Here is a 22654-nt window from a genome sequence, read left to right on the forward strand (position 1 = left end):
TAAGCAATCTATTGTCCATAAATTATTAATTTCACATTCACCACATTTATCCTCTAAGGAAAATGGATGTAATTTATCACGCGACCAATATCGAAGAAATAGGTGATCCTTCGTTATAGGCTTGTTAAAAAGTTTCCCAAACAACCAACTATTCGCATCGACACATCGAAGATCTATATCTCGAAAGACAGATCCATTTCGACCGGCTTGTCCAAAATTTCTACAATAGATAACAGCTCTGCAGTTGATAAACTTATCCCGGGAATCATCATCATTGACAAAAATGCAATAGGAAGCTACTCCAATCCATTGACTATCATTCTTGTTAGGGATTTTGAACAATGAATAGCCTTAGAACACAAATGCTTGCACAGCAAGGCTCGTGACTTGCAGAAGAAACAAACAGAATTCAAGATTGAAAATTAAGAACAAAGCAAAGAAAATAGAGAGTATATGGAAGGAAATCTGATGAATTTCATTTAAAATGAATAATGGCATAATGCCAATACAAATATCAGACATTTTGCTGATCAAAGTAAGGCTTACATTACCTAAACATTACTTAACTCCACTAATTACATAGAAACTTGAAAGACTAAACTTGCACACTTAGTAAAGCTGATTTACCAGCTCAAATGTCAACATAATACATCAAGTACATTAACAACTTAGTTCTAATTCAAGTAAGTTACAAAACATCATTTAAAGTAACAAAGGAAACTAAAATAAACAGCAACATTGAGCTTCAGCTACTGCATGTAGGTCTCGAGCGTGCATGTGCTGCTCCTTTGCCGCATGTGCTGCATGGAGGCTAACTTCAACACTCCTCCTTGGCTTCCATGCTGCAAACTCCCATTTGCTCTCTTAATTTGTTAAACTTTGACACACTAAGGGGTTTTGTCAAGATGTCAGCAACTTGATCCTCAGAATTGCAATGAATCAGCTCCACCTCTCGAGCTTGCTCCATCTCCCTAACAAAATGAAATTTGATTTTAAAGTGTTTTGTTCTCCCATGAAAGACAGGATTCTGTGCAATTGCAATGACGGATTGATTGTCACACATGATCCCTGTTGCTTCCCTTTGGTGCAGGTTCAAATTAGCTAAGGTTTTTCTCAGCCAAATGGCTTGGTTGACAACTCCATCAACTGCCACATATTCTGCCTTAGCAGTTGATTAAGCAACAACACTTTGCTTCTTTGAGCTCCAGCTAAATATAACTGAACCAAGGGTGAAAACATATCCTGAGGTACTTTTGTTGGTGTTAGACACACTTTATTCGGATGGAGTATGAACTTCAATTTGGACTTTAACAGCAATGTAATGTATCCGGATGAAGAATGAACAAAAAAATGCTTGTATTCAAGCTTTGAGCTTTAAGCAGGAATAGAAACAGAATTTAGAAAGCAAAGAAAAATAGAGCATATGGAAGGAAAATCTGATGATTTCATTCAAAAAGAAACATTGGCATAAAGCCATTACATATACTAGACATTGGCTGGTCAAAATTAACAAATTCATCACCTAAACACTACCTAACTCCACTTAATACATTGGAACTAGGTAATATTAACTTGTACACTTGAACAAAACTGGTAACCAGCTCTTTTACCATCAAGTTATATCAATTGTCATCCAAACATAGTTCAAAATAAACTAAATTACAAAAAAACATTGTTAAAAGGTAACAAAATGAAACTGAGATGAAACAGTAGCATTAACATCTTCAGTTGCATGTATTTCATCCGGAAGACTTATGTGCATAAATTTCTCCTTGATTGCATGAGCTGCATGGAAGCCAACTTCAACAACTTTTCATGTCATCTATCGAGCCAGCCCAGTCACTAGCGGTATAGCCAACCAATTCCAGCCTTTCAGCCTTGCTAAACAGCATTCCATAGCTCAAAGTACAACCATTGCTTGCAACTACTTCAAGTGAAGCACAACCATCTATACAGACTCTTGCTATACTTGTTAGAAGCTCAGGCAACGATTTAAGCTCTTTGCAATTTGATAACATAAGAAGTTTAAGCTTGGGAAGTCGAGTAAGAAACTCAAGTATGCTGATGAAATTGTTACCACTAAGATCAAGATCTGTCAAAGAGGATAGGCAAAAAATATCACTAGGAATATCTCATTCACGAAGATTGCAGTCCCTTAGCTTTAACTCTCTTAATGAACTCAAACTTGACAGCAAAGGCAGCATCAGACGCATAGAACTTGTCCTTCTTATTTGGGTTTCCTTGAAAGGAGAAGGAATATTTTGTTGTAACTTAGATGGTCCCTCGCATCCATTGAAATACAGAACTTTAAGATTTTTCAATTGAAAAATGAAGGATGGGGGTTCTTTTATGCGTGTTTCACTTAAGTCTAGCTCTTCCAAATATTCTACTTACTTCAAATTCTCTGGAAAATTTTCAACTTTACAACAACCAGAAAGATTAAGAGTTTTTAGACATTCCATTTTCCCTTCCATCTCCGGAAACCTTACAAGACTTGAGCAGTCCAAAAGAATTAATGTTTGAAGAGATTCCATTTCAATTTTGGATGGAAGACTCCTAAGACTTTTGCACCCTCTTAAATTTAGAAGTTTAAGCCTCTTAGGAACTCCCAAGGGTGGATGAACTTGTACAATTCTTATACAACCTTCAAAATCCAGAATTTCAAGGTTTAGGGACCCTTCAAGGTTGATCACTTTCAACTTATACATGGACTGTTGAAAACAATAATAAATTAGAGAGAAAAGAGAAAAAGAAAAAAGAAAAAAGAAAGAAAGGTTATTTTTGTTATTGTTTTTCTACCTTAAGCTAAAACATAAGGATCAGGTGAATTAATCCTTACTCTATTTCCTTTCCATAATTGTTCAATGCAACTGAATGGTAAGAGAAGTGCAACAAGGTGGCCCAGTTGGAAGCTTAAAGGCAAGGATCTTAAAGGATATCTTATCCAATCTAAAAGTTGTAGCTCATTGGAAAGATATTTGAAATCATCACAATTTATGAGGCAAAGGACTTTGAGCAATCTCAAATTTTTCATCTTTAAGAAGGCATCATCGTTCAAATTAAATGTCTTACTCTATTCCCTAATAACAATTGAAAAAATAAAAAATGAGCTTTAAAATATACAAAAGCATTAATAACTAAAAGCTATGTTGCCCCGATACTTTTTTTAAGTATCTTATATGGTACTTGTATCTAATGTATATCTAAATATGAGCATTGAGATATCACCCTTCAAGAACTCTTTAATACGTGAAAAGACCTTTTGAAAAAAAAATATACTCATTCAAACACATACTCATATCTAATACGCACATCCAACTTTGAATTATCTATGCCTAAAAATATTGAACCAATATTTTGATTTATATTTGGTGCACTAAAAATATCATTTTTACTTTATAATTATTAGGTATTACCGCTTTGGATACTAAGGGTGAGCATTCGATCAAATTGAGTGAATTTTTTTTTTGAATTAATCAAGTTTACGAGTCCTATTTTATCATCCTAACTTAATTTAATTTTTTTAGAATCAAATCGAGTGAGATGAAATTCGAGTTGAATCAAGTGAAATTCTTCGAGTTAAATTAAAAAAATTAAACATGCCAAATTATGAACCTTGATTTTAAAAAATGTACATGACACACATATAGAATATTTAAAGAAATATCATATAAATAGCGAAATAACATGATAAAAAGAACCTTGAACTCATTACACAAGGACGACTATAAGTATAAAATCATGATCTAATAAAGTATATAGATCACATATATGTACTAATATATATATAAGTATTTAAAAGTGCTAAAATAGTTTAACGTGAAAAGAATTTTAAAACGATGATTTTATAAACAAAATAGAGTTTTCAAAAGGAACTCGATACATATATACACGTATATAAGAATATTAGGAATTTTAAAAGAGTAAGCATTACGAGTCAAAAACACAATTAAAATACTACATGTACAAATATATATATTATCTAAAAGAAAATTTTACAAGAATGTTGAAATAATCTAAATAAAAATCTTCAAAAACAAATGTACAAATATAACCAAACAAAATGATTAAAATAGATCGATATAGAAATATTAAACATGTTTAAAAGGTAAGTTATACAAATAGAAAACTAAAATAAAAATGAATTAAAATAAGATGAATAATTTATAAATAAAAAATCGAAAATTGGGTCAATAAATAATCCGCGCAAGTATGTAGGGACTAAAGCTGGAAATATTCTAGATGCCCAAAATGTGACACTGTACAAGGGACTAGAGTGCAAACGCGCACATATCGCAGGGGTAATAAAAAAAATCCTGAAGCATGAGTGCGAGCTGATTGAAACGTGGTGCGAAAGGGGAGGGGCTGATTTTGGAAATATACCCTCACCGCAAAAACACGCGGGTCATCGGGGCAGCAAACTGGATCGGGTCGGGCACGATTAGACGACGTCGTTTTTGAGCCATTGAAACGGGCTTAAAACGGCGTCGTATTTGATCCTTTAAAAGGACCTAAAGCTGAATCATTCGGCCAATCAAACCCTAGCCCCTCTTATCCCTCTCGTCTGACCTTATAACTCCCCCTTTAGCGCCGATCTGTGTCCATCAGCAGAGACGAACAGCTCCGGGCTTCAAAGGATGACCATTTCGGCTGTGAGATCCCTTTTAAACCTTGATTTCGACGAAATGAAGGGGAAACGATGGCCAACTCGCAAGGTAAACCTCTCTTTTGCTTTCTTTTTTGTTTTTGAGATAGATTTCAAAATAAAAGGAAAATAGAGGCGTAAAATGAAAACAGGAACAACCTTTGCGAATATTCAACTTCCTTGTATTTGATTCCTCTTTTTTTTGTGTAATCTGTTCGTTTTTTTTTACAATCGAAAATCAAAGGCTTTATAGCCGAATAACTCAGAAAACAACAATTTTTGTCCTCTGCTTTTGTATTGGCTTGTTGGTGCTTTCGTTTGTTTTCTTTTTGCGTGTCGAACACGGGGCTATGCGTTGGCGCTCGGGTATGGGTTCGAGACTGGGCGACGTGAGGCCATGCGTTGGCCCTTAACACGAGGGTATGGGGCGATGGCGAATGTATGGGCGATTGAACTTGGGGGCTAGGGTTTGTCGGCTGAGAAGTTTTAGGACTAGTTGGGCTAAGGTTTAGTTTTGGGCTTGGGTATATTGGGCTGTTATATTTGTTTATGGGCCCGGGCAATATTGGGTCTGTACAGAGTGAATTTTTTTTTTTGAATTAATCAAGTTTACGAGTCCTATTTTATCATCCTAAGTTAATTTAATTTTTTTTAGAATCAAATCGAGTGAGATAAAATTCGAGTTGAATCAAGTGAAATTCTTCGAGTTAAATTCCAAAATTAAACATGCCAAATTAAAATATTGTTATATAACTAATTTCATCAAACCAATTAACTCAGGTTTTAGTGATGAAAAATAACAATTAACTTTCATCAAACCAACCCTAAAACCCGAAGTAAATCACATCCATTGGACTGTATTTGACAAGTTAAATGCAAAATTAAACAAATCCATGAAAAATTTAAACCTAATAATATTAGCAATTAACTTTCATCAAATCAATCTTAAAACACGAATTAAACCCTAAAAAGTTAACATCATTACTTTTAGATACCAAAATATATAACTTTTGTCAAATACAAGTAACAAACTGAACCAAACAATTAACACAAGTACCACATTAAAAAAGTGTCAAACTCGAGTACCGAATTACGTATTAATATCTTATGGTTGTAAAACAAAATCAGGTGCATAAATCTTTGAAAAATTTGTTACATTATAAAAAGACAAGTTTGGATTATAGCATACTAAATGACAACTTTTGTAATCTAAAAGCAAAAATAAATGTCTTTGTTGGTTGCTGTCTCTAAAGCTGCTCCAATGCTTCCACACTTAGGGACCAAAAGTTTGGCTTAAAATATAGACAATTGTGCAGTTACAAAATCAATTTCATTTAACCTTTTTAAAATTTTTTAGGTTTATATATTATATCTATAACAGAAACTTTATCAAGAAAGCAAAGAATAAATAAATAAATAAACTATGCTTTTATTAGATTTATGTAATTACAAATCCTAAGATGATTCCTAAAATAATTTAAAAAATAAAACAACTAAATAATTAAAAAATTAAACTAAAAAGAAAAAATAATTTAAAAAGTAAAATCTTTGCAGACGGCTTCCACGGCTAATTTTTTTATTTCACAAGAAGGTTTTCGAATTTGTCTTCGTTAATTTTGAAGGAGCACGATTCTTTACCTACACATTCTGTTAAAATTTTCAAAACATATATCATAGGAAAAAAATATTTCAAGATATTAAAAAATAAAAATAAAACACCTTACCTTTTCAAGAATTGATAAAACATCCACTTGAGTCATATTCACTTTTGTCAAATGATCCGCTTTTACACCTTGTGGGCTACCAAAACTAGCAAACTTGATCTTTGAAATTGGTCGATCTTGGCATGATAATTTTACTTCTTTTCCTTCATGAGTATTTATGCAAATCGATCCGATTTCAACGGTTTGGAATTGTACATAGGAAGGATTACCACCAAATTCCTCAAACAATACCAAAGTGTTCTCACCGTCTTTAAGAAATGATCGAGGAACATGATACCTATAAAACAAAAAAAAATTAGAATACTAAAAAATACTAATAATATAAAATGTATATTTATATTTGTAAAAACTTAAGATTACCATCTTTGGGTAGGTTCACCACACTTAGAGACACATTTACTATCACTATATCTACCACGATAATCACAAGTCTCTGTCTTACAAAGATTCTTATCAGCTATATAAGATGGCCAATATCTACCAAGACTATGACCATTCACCCAAGCCATGCCCTTTCCTAAACCTAGTAAATCCACAACAACTGGTTTATTCCCCAATGGAGCTTTGAATGTTGTCGAAATTTCAAAAAAATCAAACATAAATATTAATAAAATTAAACATTATATGTAAGATTTATATGTAGGTAAATGCATTGGTTTTAATTACCTTATACCAAGTGAAGTTCACATCAAGCTGGAATAGGGTCCAAAACCCATTTGGATGATGATTTTGAAGCACAATTTGTGTTGAAAAACTTGTTCAAATTCCATTCAAACCAACTTTATATGTCCATTTATTTGAAGACAAATCCTTGATGACATTTTTGCTCAAAACCAACTCAATTGGTGATGTAATCCAGCTCCAACCAGATCAAACATCGGACCATAGTTCTGCATTATTTTGATTCAATTATATATTAAAATTCTAGGGGTTTTCAATTTGTTGTATGTATGTGTATATATATATATATATATATGTATGTATATACCTTGAATCCAACGGTGACACTAAGTAATGATATCAAGTTTTTTCCGGGGGATAGCTTAATATTCCTCTCGAAAACATATGTTACATTGCTATCACCATATTTTGACCATTGAGAACCTACAAAAATAAATACATATAAATTTAAATAAATATGTTTTGAATTCAATATAATATATATAAAATATAGTTTGTAATTACCAATATATTCTCCATTGAAAAAAGCATGAAGAACATGACCAGTATCATTGACACGAAGTGTCACTGTTCCATTCAACATGGGATCATCTTTTGCAACATCAATGCTGTTAGAATTAAGTGACCCAAATTCTTATTTAAATAAAATACAATGGAAAATAAAATAAAAGTAAAATCCATATAGAACTAGACTTCTTTTATTTTATTTTAGAATAAGGTTTTAAACCTTATTAAACTCCATCTATTTTATATTGATTAGGATAAGGTGTTTCAATCCTACTAGAATATGGCTTTGCAAGCCTATAAATAGACATAGTCTATTCCTCTTGTATTTGAGTAAAATTTTTCGACATAGTGAATTTTCTTCTCCTCTGCTGTGGTTTTTTTCCGAAAGGGTTTCACGTAAAATTTATGTGTTCTTTATTTTATTTATTTTATTCTATTTTATTTTTAACAAATTGGTATCGAGCTTAGGGTTATTCATCTCGATCACGGTAATGGCGTCTTTGAAGTATGAAATTTATTGTTGGATCGCAACACCGATTTGCGTTGTGGCAAATTAAGATGCAAGCGTTCTTGCAGATGGATCTAGAGGATGCCCCGCTAGGATAGATAAGATGCCTTCGACATTAATGATGAAGAGAAGAAGCGTAAGGATCGAAAGGCATTAACACAATTACATCGCATTTGTCCAACGAAATTTTGCGGGATGTGATGAAAGAGAAAACTGCATTGCATTATGGAAGAGGCTAGAACAAATATGTATGTCGAAAACTCTAGCAAGCAAGTTGCATATGAAGCGGCGTCTTTATGCTCATCGTTTGGAGGAAGGTGCGTCGTACCGAACACTTAATGTGTTTAAAGAAATTCTCTCAAACTTGGAGGCCATGGAGGTTCGATATGATAAGGAAGATCTAGGGTTGATTCTACTTTGTTTGTTGCCCCGTCTTATTCAACCTTTAGAGACACGATTTTATATAGCCGCGAGTCTCTCACAGCTTGATGAGGTTTATGATTCTTTAACCTCGTATGATAAGATGAAGCATCTTGTGGTTAAACCCAACTCTCGTGGAGAGGGTCTCATTGTTCGTGGGAGACAAGACCGGAATGTTGATGATGATCGTGGTAGAACACGAGAACGGAATCCTCGTGGTAAATCTAAGGGTAGATCGAAATCTTCAAGCAGAGGTAAAACTTGCAACTTCGCAAGAAGAAAGGGCACATTAAATCTGAGTGCTATAAGCTACAAAATAATATTAAAAGGAGGCTGCGAATCAAAAGGAAAACAAATGAAAAATTCGGTGAAGTGATGTTGTAGAAGACTACGGCGATGGTGAACTTCTAGTTGCTTCATTAATGATTCTAAAGTAAGCGAGTGGATACTTGATTCAGTTGCACCTTCCACATGAGTCCCAATCGGGATTGGTTTACAACTTATGAAACGATGTCTGAAGGTGTTGTTTTGATGGGAAATAATGCTTCATGTAAAATCGCGGTGTTGGAACAATTAAAGTTAAGATGTTTGATGGAGTTGTCGAACACTTAGTGACGTGCGGCATGTTCCGAATTGAAAATAAATTTAATTTCGTTGAGTACTCTTGATTCAAAAGGGTGCAGATACACAATGAAAGTGGGGTTTTAAAGATTTCAAAGGGTCCCTTGTTGTGATGAAAGGGCAAAGAAAGATTGCCAAGTTATATGTTTCTGAGGTTCTCTCATTCTTGGTGATGCAATTGTCGCTTCCTCTTCCTTGTCGATGATGATATTACTAAACTTTGGCATATCGCCTAGGGCATATGAGTGAGAATGGCATGGCGAAATTAAGCAAAAGAGGACTTCTTAATGGGCAAGGAATTTGCAAACTGAATTTCGTGAGCACCTTGTGTTTTGGGAAGCAAAGAGAGTTCGATTCACTAGAGGAATCCATAACACGAAGGAAGCGTTGGAGTATATCCATTCGATCTGTGGGGGCCGTCCGAGTGCCTTCGAGAGGTGGAGCTAATTATATGCTAACCTTTATTGATGATTTTCCGAGAAAAGTTTGGGCGTTCTTCTGAAGCGAGAAAAGTGATGTATTTTCCACATTTAAGTCTTGGAAAATTATGATTGAAAAACAGACGGAAAAGCAGATAAAATACCTCCGCATGCACAATGGCTTAGAGTTACGCTCGATGAGTTTAATAGATTGTGCAAGTCGAAGGGATCATGAGACACTTGACGATTCGTCATACTCCACAGCAAAATGGCGTTGCAGAACGAATGAACAGAACGATCATGGAGAAGGTTCGATGTATGTTGTCAAATGCCAACTTACCGAAGTCATTTTGGGCAGAAGCAGCCTCTACTGCATGTTTTTTGATCAACCGATCTCCATCCGTTGCCATTGAGAAAAAGACTCCACAAGAGGTATGGTCTGGTAATCCTGCTAATTATTCTGATTTAAAGATTTTTGGGTGTCCTGCGTATGCTCATGTTGATAATGGAAAATTGGAACCGAGATCCATTAAATGCGTTTTCTTGGTTATAAAGTGGTGTAAAAGGCTATAAGTTATGGTGTCTGAAAATAGAAAAGTTGTGATTAGCGAGATGTTGTTTTGATGAAACCGCTATGCTACCTAACTTATCTCTTAAAGACTCTTCCAATAAAGAAAACCAAAAGCGGTGGAGCATCGATTAATCTGAATCAACTCCTCAAGCCAAGACAAAATTGAGAATAGAGTTGCTTCTTCACCGCAATACTCTATCGCCAAAAACAGGACAAGAAGAGAAATTAAACCTCCAAAGAAGTATGCCGAGGTTGATCTAGTTGCTTATGCTTTATATGTGGCTGAAGATATAGATGCGAATCAAGAGCCATTTAATTATTCGAGGCAATTAGTGTGAAGACTCGAGAAAAGTGGATGTTTGCTATGCAAGAGGAGATGGAATCACTCCACAAAAAGCAGAACATGGGATCTTGTAAAACTTCCTAAAGGTAAAAAGGTCATTAGTTGTAAATGGGTGTTTAAAAAGAAAGAAGGGACTCGGGAGTTGAAGAACCCAAATATAAAGCAAGGCTTGTTGCAAAGGGTTACTGATCAAATTCCGGAGTGGACTTCATGATGTGTTCTCTCCGGTTGTTAAGCATAGTTCGATTCGAGCTTTGCTTGGTATTGTTGCCATGCATGATTTGGAGCTTGAGCAGTTAGATGTAAAACGCACTTTTGCATGGAGAACTTGAGGAAGATATTTACATGCAACAACCGGAGGGTTTTATAGTCTCGAAAAAGAGGACTATGTTTGCTTCTTTGAAAAAGTCCCTTTACGGTTTGAAACAGTCACCAAGACAAAGGTACAAGAGGTTTGATTCCTTTATGACTTCTCATGATTTCAAAAGAAGTAGTTTTGACAGTTGTGTCTACTTTAAGAAAAAGTGATGGTTCTTTTGTGTATCTACTTCTTTATGTTGATGACATGTTGATAGCGAAAAAGATAAAAGAGAGATAAGAAAGGTTAAAGCCCAACTAAGTGAAGAATTTGAGATGAAAGATTTAGGACCAGCAAAGAAGATACTTGGTATGGAGATTCTCGAGATAGAAAAGCAAGTAAATTGTACCTAAGTCGGAGGGGTACATTGAGAAAGTTCTTTGCGGTTCAATATGCAGAGTGCTAAGCTGTTAGTACTCCTTTAGCGACCATTTCAGACTTTCATCGGCCTTATCTCCTCAATCGATAATGAGATTGAGTACATGTCACATGTTCCATACTCTAGTGCGAGGGATCTCTCATGTATGCTATGGTTTGTTCACGTCCCGATTTATCATATGCGGTCGGTCAGCGATTAGCGATACATGGCGAATCTGGTAAAGAACACCGGAAAGCGATTCGATGGATTTTAAGATACTTACGAGGCACTACTAATGTTTGCTTACAGTTTGGAAGAACTAAAGATGGAGTTATAGGGTATGTTGATGCTGATTTTGCTGGAGACCTTGATAGAAGAAGATCTCTCACGAGTTACGTCTTTACAATCGGAGGTTGTGCAATTAGTTGGAAAGCCACTTTGCAAACTACGATCGCTTTGTCTACCACCAAGGCGAGTACATGGCGATTCTCGAGGCTTGTAAAGAAGCTATTTGGTTGAAGGGACTATTTAGTGAACTCAATGAAGACCTTCAAATCAGCACGATATTTTGTGACGATCAGTGCCATCTTTCTTACAAAAGATCAAATGTTTCATGAGAGAACAAAACACATTGATATTCGGTATCATTTTGTTCGTGATATTATTGCTCGTGGTGATATTGTTGTGAGCAAAATTAGCACTCATGAAAATCCTGCAGATATGATGACTAAGTCACTTCCTATAACCAAGTTTGAGCATTGCTTAGACTTGGTTGGTGTTCATTGTTGAAGTTAAACCCTTAAGGGGTTTTTGGAAGAGGTGAAGAACTTGTTTATTGAAAGTTCGCGATGAAGAACTTGTTCATTGAGAATTTGTGTCAAGGTGGAGATTGTTAGAATTAAGTGACCCAAATTCTTATTTAAATAAAATACGATGGAAAATAAAATAAAAGTAAAATCCATATAGAACTAGACTTCTTTTATTTTATTTTAGAATAAGGTTTTAAACCTTATTAAACTCCATCTATTTTATATTGATTAGGATAAGGTGTTTCAATCCTACTAGAATATGGCTTTGCAAGCCTATAAATAGACATAGTCTATTCCTCTTGTATTTGAGTAAAAATTTTCGACATAGTGAATTTTCTTCTCCTCTGCCGTGGTTTTTTTCCGAAAGGGTTTCACGTAAAATTTATGTGTTCTTTATTTTTATTTATTTTATTCTATTTTATTTTTAACAAATGCTGTCCAAAAAAACAATTTAATTGATTAATCAAAACATATATAATTTATATTATATGAATTAAATATAATGTGAGTTAAAAAATTTACCTTGTCATATACCACAAATAATCATTAGCATCATTTGCCATATCCTTTTGATCAACTATCTTGTTAACGGAAACATCTCCCCTTCCTTGAATAGAAGTCGATTCGATCAACTCGGGTCGCCACGTCCATTTCAAAGATCTCGGTTCATCTTCAGCTTTGTTCAATTTCTTAACCATCAATGAAGTTTGAGCAGAAACCTAGTTTATTTTTTTCAAAAAAAAAAATCACAAACCCATTTCCAATCATATCATATTTATCATAACTATAATAAACCCAGAACACGAAAATAGGGTTTACCTTAGCGGTATTATATGCTTCCTCCCTGCAATCTGGAAGGATACTAATAGACCATGCTGGAACAAAGTAATTAATGCCTCCGAAGTTAACATTTGCATCTGTTTTGGTATTTGTATTGCTCAAAAGACAACTTGATTTCTCCTTTGTTTGATAAATAGTAGCCTAAAATCATATATATTGTAACGCCCCAATTTTCGGGAATCCTATGAATGTTGGCATAGGTTTAATTATGTTAGTGGGCCTCTAAAAAGCCCAAGCTTAAGATAGAACCCGGTAATTTTAGTTAATTTTTGTTCCATAAGAAAAAGGGAGTGAAATTATAAAAATAGGACTTATGTGAAAATGTTTGAAAATGCTATAGGCTAAATTGAAGTGGCCAAATAAATAGGAGTGCAAAATAGGTGGATTTGCATGACAAACCTCCCATTTTACATGAAGTGGCCAGCCATCATGTTGTTGTAGACAAAATGTACACTTGATATCCATAATTTATGGTACAAATTGATACAAATTGATAATAAGTTAGGTAAATGTTCCATGATAATGGGTTAGGTAAATGTTTCATGATAATAGGTTAGGTAAATGTTCCATGATAATGGGTTAGGTAAATGTTTCATGATAATGGGTTAGGTAAATGTTTCATGATAAGAATATCATGTCTTTTGAAATAAAGAATTAAATGGATGAAATATGAAGTTTTATTAAAAGAAAAAGGGGTGAAAAGAACAAAGTTTTGTCCATCTTTGTTCATCATAGCTGAAAGTTAGAGAAGAGAAAGTAGAGGAGAAAGCTCTTGAGTATTCGGTCATTAGGAGGAGGAAAATTGAAGGTAAGTTCTTGGTACCTTGCTTCTATTTTGAGGTTCATGAGTTCTTCTTGATTCTACCTTAACTCTTGAAGTATATTTTGATTTTTGGTTGTGTTGTGAGCATTTGGTCATGAATTAAAATGAAGGAAATGGTTGTTGTTTCATGTTCTTTTGATGAAAAATGGAAGATATGTGAAGTTGAGCCAAACAAATGAGCATGCATGTGCCTTAGATGCTAAAGGGAAAAATCGGCTAACATGTTGTGCTTTAAAATGATGAAATGGAGATTATGCTTAAGTAAAATCATAGATATGTGATGATTGATTGGTGATATACATGTTTAAATAACATGCATGCAAGATAGGTGTATGAAAGAGTGATTTGGTAATAAATCTGCTTGGGACAGTAGCAGTAACGTGACTTTGGAAAATCACCATAAATTATGGGAGATGAATTAGAAGCTGAATAAATTATGTAATTAAAGCTTATTGAGTCTAGTTTCTAATGAAATAAACAAGAACATATTTTGAATTCTGTACAATGAGAAATTTGATTCGTAATGAAGAGTGGTCAGATTAGTCAAACAGTGAAACATGGGAAACTTTGAGAAAAATCTGGTATTGATTGGCTAAACCAAAAATTCTGAAAATTTTATGGATAGAAGATATATGAGTCTATTTTTAGGGAAAATTAACGGCACTTGATTTGGAGTTTCGTAGCTCCAGTTATAAATGATTTAGTGACTGTTGCTCAGGAAGACAGCTTGCAGTGAAATTATGATTATGTGGTAAACATTGACAAAAATTTGTTAATGAGTTGCTTATTGATTTCTTATAAGCTTACTATGATCTGTAGGTGTGGTTGGCGAATATTGTAAGGGGTTAATCGTAGTTCGTATTTGAATAGTTAGATTAACGTGTTAGTAATCCAATTGTAGGCAGTTCGTGTGTGGATCTCACAAGATATCGTCATAAAACAGTGTGTAACTAACACCCTCTTTCTTAGTCTAGATCAAAAAAGTCGAAAAGCGAAATGCCGAAAACCGGTATTTTGTAGATTTATGAGTGTGCGAATGCTCGTGAAGTAAATCGATTAATATTTTTGGTAAGCTGTAATGTTTGGACTGCAAAGTGCATGATTTACGTGCCCTCGATATTTTTGGGCTTAATGGGCCAAAATTGGAATGATGGGCCAACGGGCCCAATTCGGTAAGAACCCTCGATGCGTGATTCGTTAGTACGTGAAAAGTAGGAAAATGCATGAAAAACCCTAAAATAGATAAATTCTGAAATACCTTTAAAAGTGGAAAATTTACGTTTACCCTAGGAGATTAATTACAAAATACCCCTAGGGTTAAATTGACTTAAATGCATGTTTGACTTTTGTTATTTACTGCATGCCATGTTGTTATTATCTGATGCATGGGATTGGGATATTGGCGGAGGAAGTACTGAAAGTGGCTTGTCCACGTCTTGGAGGCTTTGCCTCAATTCTTTCGTAATCGAGAAAGAATCTTTGCAAGCTGTGGAGTGTTGAAATTTGGGTGGGTTGAGCTATCCCACATGGAGTGTATGGCTGGTACGGGTGGAGTGTAGTGGGTTGGTGGGTTGAGTAGTCTCCCAAATGGGCTTGCATATGTTTCTTGATGTTGCATGTATTTTGAAATGGGCCTATGGGCCATACTATTATCTGAATAAGGGGCTAAGGCCCGGTTTATTATGTCTGAAAAGGGCTCTTGCCCAGTACCACTATTACCCAAATGGGCTTGCATATGTTTCTTGATGTTGCATGTATTTTGAAATGGGCCTATGGGCCATACTATTATCTGAATAAGGGCTAAGGCCCAGTTTATTATAATCTGAAAGGGCTCGCCCAGTACCACTATTACCGAATGGGCTTAGGCCCAATGGGCTTGAGTGACTTGGGCTTTGAATGGGTTTTCCTTACACACTGAGTTTCCCCCAACTCACCCCTTTTATTTTCATCCACGCAGGAAATCCCCAACCATAGTGGGCTTGGAGCTGTGAGGGAATTCGGAGTGGCCACCCGTTCTGAAAGTTTGATTTTCTTCTAATGAACTGGACATCCTTTTAATTACGTTTGAGGTTTTGGGCTTTTAAATGTAATAAGGCCGCTTATTTATTTTTGATGGTTTTTATATGTTTTATTAAGATAGATAATATTTATTTTAACTGTTGAAATTGGATAGTTTTAGGGCGCGTTTTCAAAAACAACAATTGATTTCAAAATAACACGACAACAAGCAAAGCTTCCGCAATGAAAGTATTTTCCAAAATTAATCACTTTTCCTAAAATGACTTAATCAAATCGGTTTCCTAGAAATATCCATGACGTTAAGGTGTGGCAATGGCGGTATGCATGTCTAGGATTGGATCCGAAGGAGCTTGGTACTTAGCGATCCGATGGACTCACCACCTCTTTTCCGGTTTCCTACGGTGCATGACTTCCTTTCACTTTAACCCTTAATGAATTAATCTTTTGAACATCAAGTACGATTTTTGGACTTAGAATGGAATTTTTTTTTTTTTACGTTTTGATGTGGCATGCCGGATCCGGCCATAACTTCTGGGCCGGGTTTGGGGTGTTACATATATAATTAAGAACAATAATTAGAATAAAATGATAAATATTTATAATTTTTTCAAATAAATTCATATATAAATTAATTTTATTACCATGACTAAATTGCTGAGTTTTTCATTTCTAACATCCCCATTTGTAAGAGTATACTCAATGGAATATAGAACATCATGAAGCTGCTTCAAATGTCCCCATTTTGGTTGGTTCAAATTTCCTAATAAAAATTAATAATTAATTACAATAATTATATTTTATACATATACATTCAAAGGCATAAAATTACCATATTCATCAAGAGGTGCATTGTAGTCATATGTAGTGGTAATATATGGGCCACCAGAAGTTCTTCCAAAATTGGTACCACCATGATACTAAAAAAATTGGGAAAAATAGGGGTTAATTAATAAAATTAAATTATTAATTTTAAGAATTTAATTTCAAAAAAAAAATCACTGACCATGTAATAATTTTGTAGTGTACCACCCTTTTGGAAAAATCGAGCAACAGAGTAAGAAAGATCTTCTGCTGTTCTAAGAGGGTCTGCACCACCCCAACTCTTAAACCTAAAATTAATTAAAATAAATTTAATATAAAGTTTATAATTGAAATTAAATTAAGAACAATTTTAAGAAGAAAAAGAAACTCACCATCCAGTCCAATTTTCAGTCCACATTTTAGGGGTATTAGGGTCTTTTGGTTTGTATTCATCACAATACCAACCATTGCATGTCTCCAACTACAATTATAATTAAACAAATCAAAATCAAATTTCAATTATCACAAAAAAATCTATTTCTAAATAAAATAATATAGTAAAAATAAAATAAAATGCAATACCATAGGCTTTGGGGAGCAACTTGTTGACACATGATCCAAGGGACACCAATATCAAGAGAATCGACCATTTGGGCACACCAGTTAATATATGATTTCCCATCATCTCCATATGGTTCCATAACATTCCCATATTCATTCTCAACCTATATATATACATTTTATTTTGATATTATTTAAAATATATAATAAAAATAAAATTAATAAAACATAAAATTTTATCATATATACCGAGCAAGAATGATGTTTCCTCCTTGGGATGCAAATAGTTTCTCTTTCTTGACCATATCAACTATCAAAGTTGTAAAGTTTTTCATTTCATTCTAAAAATAAAGAAAAATTAAAGACATTATTTATATATAAAAATAAACAAAAATAGAATTGATTTTTTAAAAAAATTTACTGAAAATTAGAAGAATTACCATAAAGACATCGTTTTTAGTACGGAGAGAAACTCCGGGTATGTTATGCAACCATACAGGAAAGCCTCTAATAAAACAAATAAAACTATTAATACTAAAAAAATAGTTAAATTATTTATGAAATAGCATAATTCATTAAAATTTTAAAATAAATTAATTTACCCATAATTCCACTCGGCACAAGTATAAGGTCCAATTCGAAGAATTGCATATAAACCTTGGTCTTGAATTGTTTTAAGAAATCGAATAAGATCAAGATTTCCACTAAAATCATATTGACGACGAGCTGGTTCATGTGCATTCCAAAACACATATGTTTCAACCGCATCCAATCCACCTTCTTTAGCCTTTCTTATAAGATCCGGCCACATCTAATAAAAAATTAAAAAAATAATCAATCAATCATCCAGAATTAAATTATAAAAAATATCCCAAATAACTCAATTGTAAATTATTACCGGAGCAGTACTTCTCGGATAATGAATCGAACCCGAAAGAATAATTCTATGATTTCCATCAATTATGATAGATCTTGAATCATGAGTGACATTAAGTGCATTCGAATGAAATAGGATGAAAGAAAAAATAAGAGAAGAAAATAAAATATTGAATATATTCATTTTTTTCTATCTAGTAAAGCTAAAAGAAGTGTTGATTGAAAAATCAGTAGAGTATGATAACGTATTTATAAGCGTAGTGATTGAATTCATATCAAATACTTGATTTTCAAAAGATATTTACTTTGATTTATTTGTTGTTTTAAATAGATTTATATAATCAGTGATATGAGATTAAATCAGCAAATTATGTTGAAAGTTGAGTTTTAGTTCTATGTAACAGCATTAATTAAATAAACTTTTTAATTATAATTAATTATCTATAAATTTTCGTATTATTAAAACTTGTAGAGTTCTAGTTATATTAAATTAAGATTTCTTTCATCAACAAATAAGACTTGCTTTTGTTAGTACGCCAATCATAGTAGTTGCCATCCCAAAGCATTGTTAGTAGATCAATCTTGCTAACACCTTTTAGAGAAAACAGGATGAAGTACTTCACTGTGTAACACCAACAATGGCTCTAATCCAAAAAAGAGATTGCATTTAAAGTTGTTAGCAAACTCATTCATTCCTAGCTACCCACAATGACCATAACATAGCGCCATAGCAACAAGCCACTTCATCTTAACATTCCAAACATCCAGCAACATTCATACACAACATTTCAAGGAATCGCACGCATAACACCCCACCATTGAAACAACACTCCCCAAGCTTTCCAAGAAAGGGAGTAAGAAGGAAAAATATTATCACAGTTCTCTTCAACTTCATTGCACCAACAACAATTGATGGAACCATTAATTGTTAGAATACCTCCATCCCTTAAAAATATTTTGAAGGCATACCATTCGGAATGACAGCAATAGGAAGCATTGCACATTTGATGCACCAATGAACCCTCGTAATCAAGAGAAAATTCAACTTTCTTTACAATGAAATTTCCCTTTGCTGTCCGCCTCCCACATTCGCCTTGTGACATTAATCACTGGATCTAAACATAGCCAATTTCCATACCGATGTTTCCTCAAGTAAGCTTTAATCACACCGTGGTCTCAAAATAGTTTGCTCAAGGACCGTTGTTCCGGAGAAGTCATGCCTTGGATTATTGCGAATGCGAGTAGAATGATTTGTGTGATATGGTTTTGTCAATATGGGATCTTCGGTAGCATGAATTGAACCCATTTGAGTAGTATTAACTATTTAGGACCTATATAAACTACAAAATGAAGCTATTTAAATACTATTTAAGCAACACCAAAAGCAGTCTGAGGTTCCTATGGCGTTTTATTGGAACCCACCATTGTTTGAAAAGTCAAATGGGTGGGCACGAAAGTAGAAAGTAATATTGGTTGGCAAGTTGGGTTAAAAGTTGGCATGGGATAATTGCAATTTTGGTCCCTAATTGTATAGGGACATTGCAAGTTGATCCTTGAACCTCAACTATAAATAGGCCTAACCATTTCTTACTTTCTTTATCCTATAATTGCCATTCTCTACTTAAGGCATTATTCTCTCTCTCTATTTGTAAATTTCACTTGTAATTTTTGGAGTGAAATATATTTGGTAGTGCCCGAGGACGTAGGCAAAATTTGCTGAACCTCGTTAAAATTCTGGTGTTCTTTATTATTTGTTTTGCATATTTTGTAAATGTGATTGTAGTGATTTATTGTGCTATTAAATTACGATAGAGGGATATTCTGGCTAGGAAAGACTTGGTATTTAAGTGATCTTCGTGATCTACCTCTCTTTCTTGGGAATTGAACTTGGTGTGATTTTTCAGTACAATAATTTTACTCTTTCACACGCTTCCGCGCAACAATTGGTACCAGAGCCAGATTCATACTTGGGGAATACGACCGTTTACGGTACTATTCACGTATATAGCACTATTCATGTATACAGTACTATTCACGTATACGGCACTATTCATGAATACGATCTGCTTCACGTATCTGATGAGTTGGGATTGAGGAGAAAATGGCAGCAAGACATCATCATCGAAGAAGGACTCTGTGACAAATGCAAAATTTGAAGTAGAGAAATTTGACGGTACCAATAATTTTGGTATGTGGCAATGTGAGATCCTGGATGTCTTATGTCAACAAGAGCTAGATATAGCCCTTGAAGAAAAACCTGACAAGATGGATGACAAGGAGTGGGCCAAGATCAATAGACAGCGTGTGGTACAATCCGCCTATGTTTGGCCAAAGAGCGAAGTACTCATCATGAGGGAGACATCAAGAAGAAGTTATGGGATACAATGGAAGAAAAGTTTCTAACGGAAAGTCTTGAAAATAGGCTTTATATGAAAAAGAAACTTTATCGATTCACGATGCACCCGGTATGTCGATGAATGACCATGTGAACTCATTCAATAAAATTTTAGCGAGACTTGCTAAATTTGGATGAGAAATTTGAAGATGAAGACAAGGCATTATTGTTGTTGAATTCCTTCACGATGAATATGATCATCTTACCACCACATTGCTTCATGGGAAGGACACGATCACATTTGATGCAGTCTGTAGTGCATTGTATAGATCTGAGACTCGAAAGAAAGATAAAAGAGATCACAGAGATACAACCGCAGAAGTGTTAACAGTAAGAGGTCGTTCATACAGCAGCAAATCTGGTAGAAGGGGAAAGTCCAAAGGGAGACCCGCCAAAGATGAATGTGTCTTTTTCCGTGAAAAAGGGCATTGGAAAAAGAATTGTCCTAAGCTACAAAAGGGCAAGGCTATTTCTAATGCATGTGTAGCGGAGCATGATGAGGAGTCAGACTTTAGCTTGGTTGGCATGGCAATGGCATGTCAAACGGATGAGTGGATTTTGGATTCAGGATGTACTTACCATATGTGTCCTAATAAGGACTGGTTTTCTAGTCTTAAAGAGCTAGAAGGTGGAATTGTTCTTATGGGCAATGATAGTGCTTGTAAGACAATGGGAGTGGGTACAGTCAATTGAAGAATCATGACGGCTCAATCCAAGTCTTGATGGATGTTCGCTACGTACCTAGCACGAAGAAAAATCTCATCTCATTAGGGGCCCTAGAATCTAAAGGGCTCACAATCACTTTGAGAGATGGATTACTAAAAGTAGTAGTTGGGCAATTGACGGTGATGAAAGGAACAAGAAGAAATAACTTGTACTTTTTAAATGGAAATACAGTTATTGGATCAACATCAACAATTTCTACAAAGATATAGATTCAGAGGCTACCAGATTATGGCATATGCGATTGGGACATCTTGGTGAAAAAGCTTTGCGGACATTGGCGAAGCAAGGCTTGTTGAAAGGTGCAAATTCTTGCAAAATGGAATTCTGTGAACATTGTGTTCGGGCAAGCGAAGAGGGTAAAATTTGGTCCAACAATTCACAATCTGAAAGGAATTCGGACTACGTTCACGATGATGTGTGGGGACCTACCAAAGTAGCTTCTTTGGGAGGTATGCACTATTTTGTTACTTTTGTTGATGATTATTCAAGAAAAGTATGGGTGTATCTAATGAAAAGAAAAGTGAAGTTTTGGATGCATTTCGAAATGGAAGAAGATGGTGGAGACTCGGTGGTCGAAAGGTCAAACGACTTGATCGGATAATGGTCTTGAGTACAAAATGATCCATTTCTACAAGCATGCCAAGATGAGGGCATTGTGCGACACTTCACTGTTCGGATACACCACAATGAATGGGGTGGCGAGCATGAATCGAACTATCTTGAGAAAGTTCGATGTATGTTGTCCAATCTTTGGATTGGACAAAGAATTTTAATGAGGTAGTTACATATGCGTGCCATCTAATTAACCGTTTGCCATCAGCTGCAATAAATGGAAAAACTCCTATGGAGATGTGGACTGGTAAATCTGCTACTTCGATTATGATTCTTTACATGTATTTGGTTCCACTGCATATTATCATGTAAAAGAATCTAAGTTAGACTCAAGAGCAAAGAAAGCATTATTCTTGGGTATAACTGATGGAGTAAAAGGATACCGTCTCTGGTGTCCTAATACAAGGAAAATTATTTTCAGTAGAGATGTGACTTTTGATGAATCAACCATGTTGAAGTACAAGGATTCACAAAAGGATGACAAAACCAGTAGTACTTTGCAGCAGGTGGAGCTTGAAAAGGTTAACGATGATCCAGCTAATATTGGAGGGACAAATGATGAAGAGGTTCCTACCCAAGAACCTCTACAGCAACAAGATTCAATTGCATATAGAAGGCCAAGAAGAGATTCGTAAGCCTACTCGCTTTGATGATATAGTGGCCTATGCACTTCCAATTGCAGATGATGATGTTCCTTCTACTTACAAGCGATAAGTAACCCCGATGGTGTAAAGTGGAAGCAAGCAATGAATGAAGAAATGCGATCTCTTCATAAAAATAGGACACAGGAGTTGGTGACACTACCCAAGGAAAGAAGGCAATTGGATGCAAATGGGTATATGCAAAGAAGGAAGGATTTCGATAAAAATGAAATTCGATACAAGGCTAGATTGGTAGCAAAGGGTTACGCTCGAAAGAAGGAATAGATTACAATGAAGTGTTTTCTCCGGTTGTGAAGCATTCGTCTATTCGGATTTTGCTAGCCTTGGTTGCATAATATGATCTTGAACTAGTTCACTTGATGTGAAGATCGCGTT

At 34.7% G+C, this 22654-nt stretch overlaps 1 pseudogene; it reads right to left on the reverse strand.

Moving 5' to 3' along the window:
* Positions 1 to 817: 817 nt before the first annotated feature.
* On the reverse strand, positions 818 to 18068 carry LOC128283984 (beta-galactosidase 15-like; annotated as a pseudogene).
* Positions 18069 to 22654: the final 4586 nt, after the last annotated feature.

Source organism: Gossypium arboreum, chromosome 11 (genome assembly GCF_025698485.1).
Source record: "Gossypium arboreum isolate Shixiya-1 chromosome 11, ASM2569848v2, whole genome shotgun sequence".
Taxonomy (NCBI): domain Eukaryota; kingdom Viridiplantae; phylum Streptophyta; class Magnoliopsida; order Malvales; family Malvaceae; genus Gossypium; species Gossypium arboreum.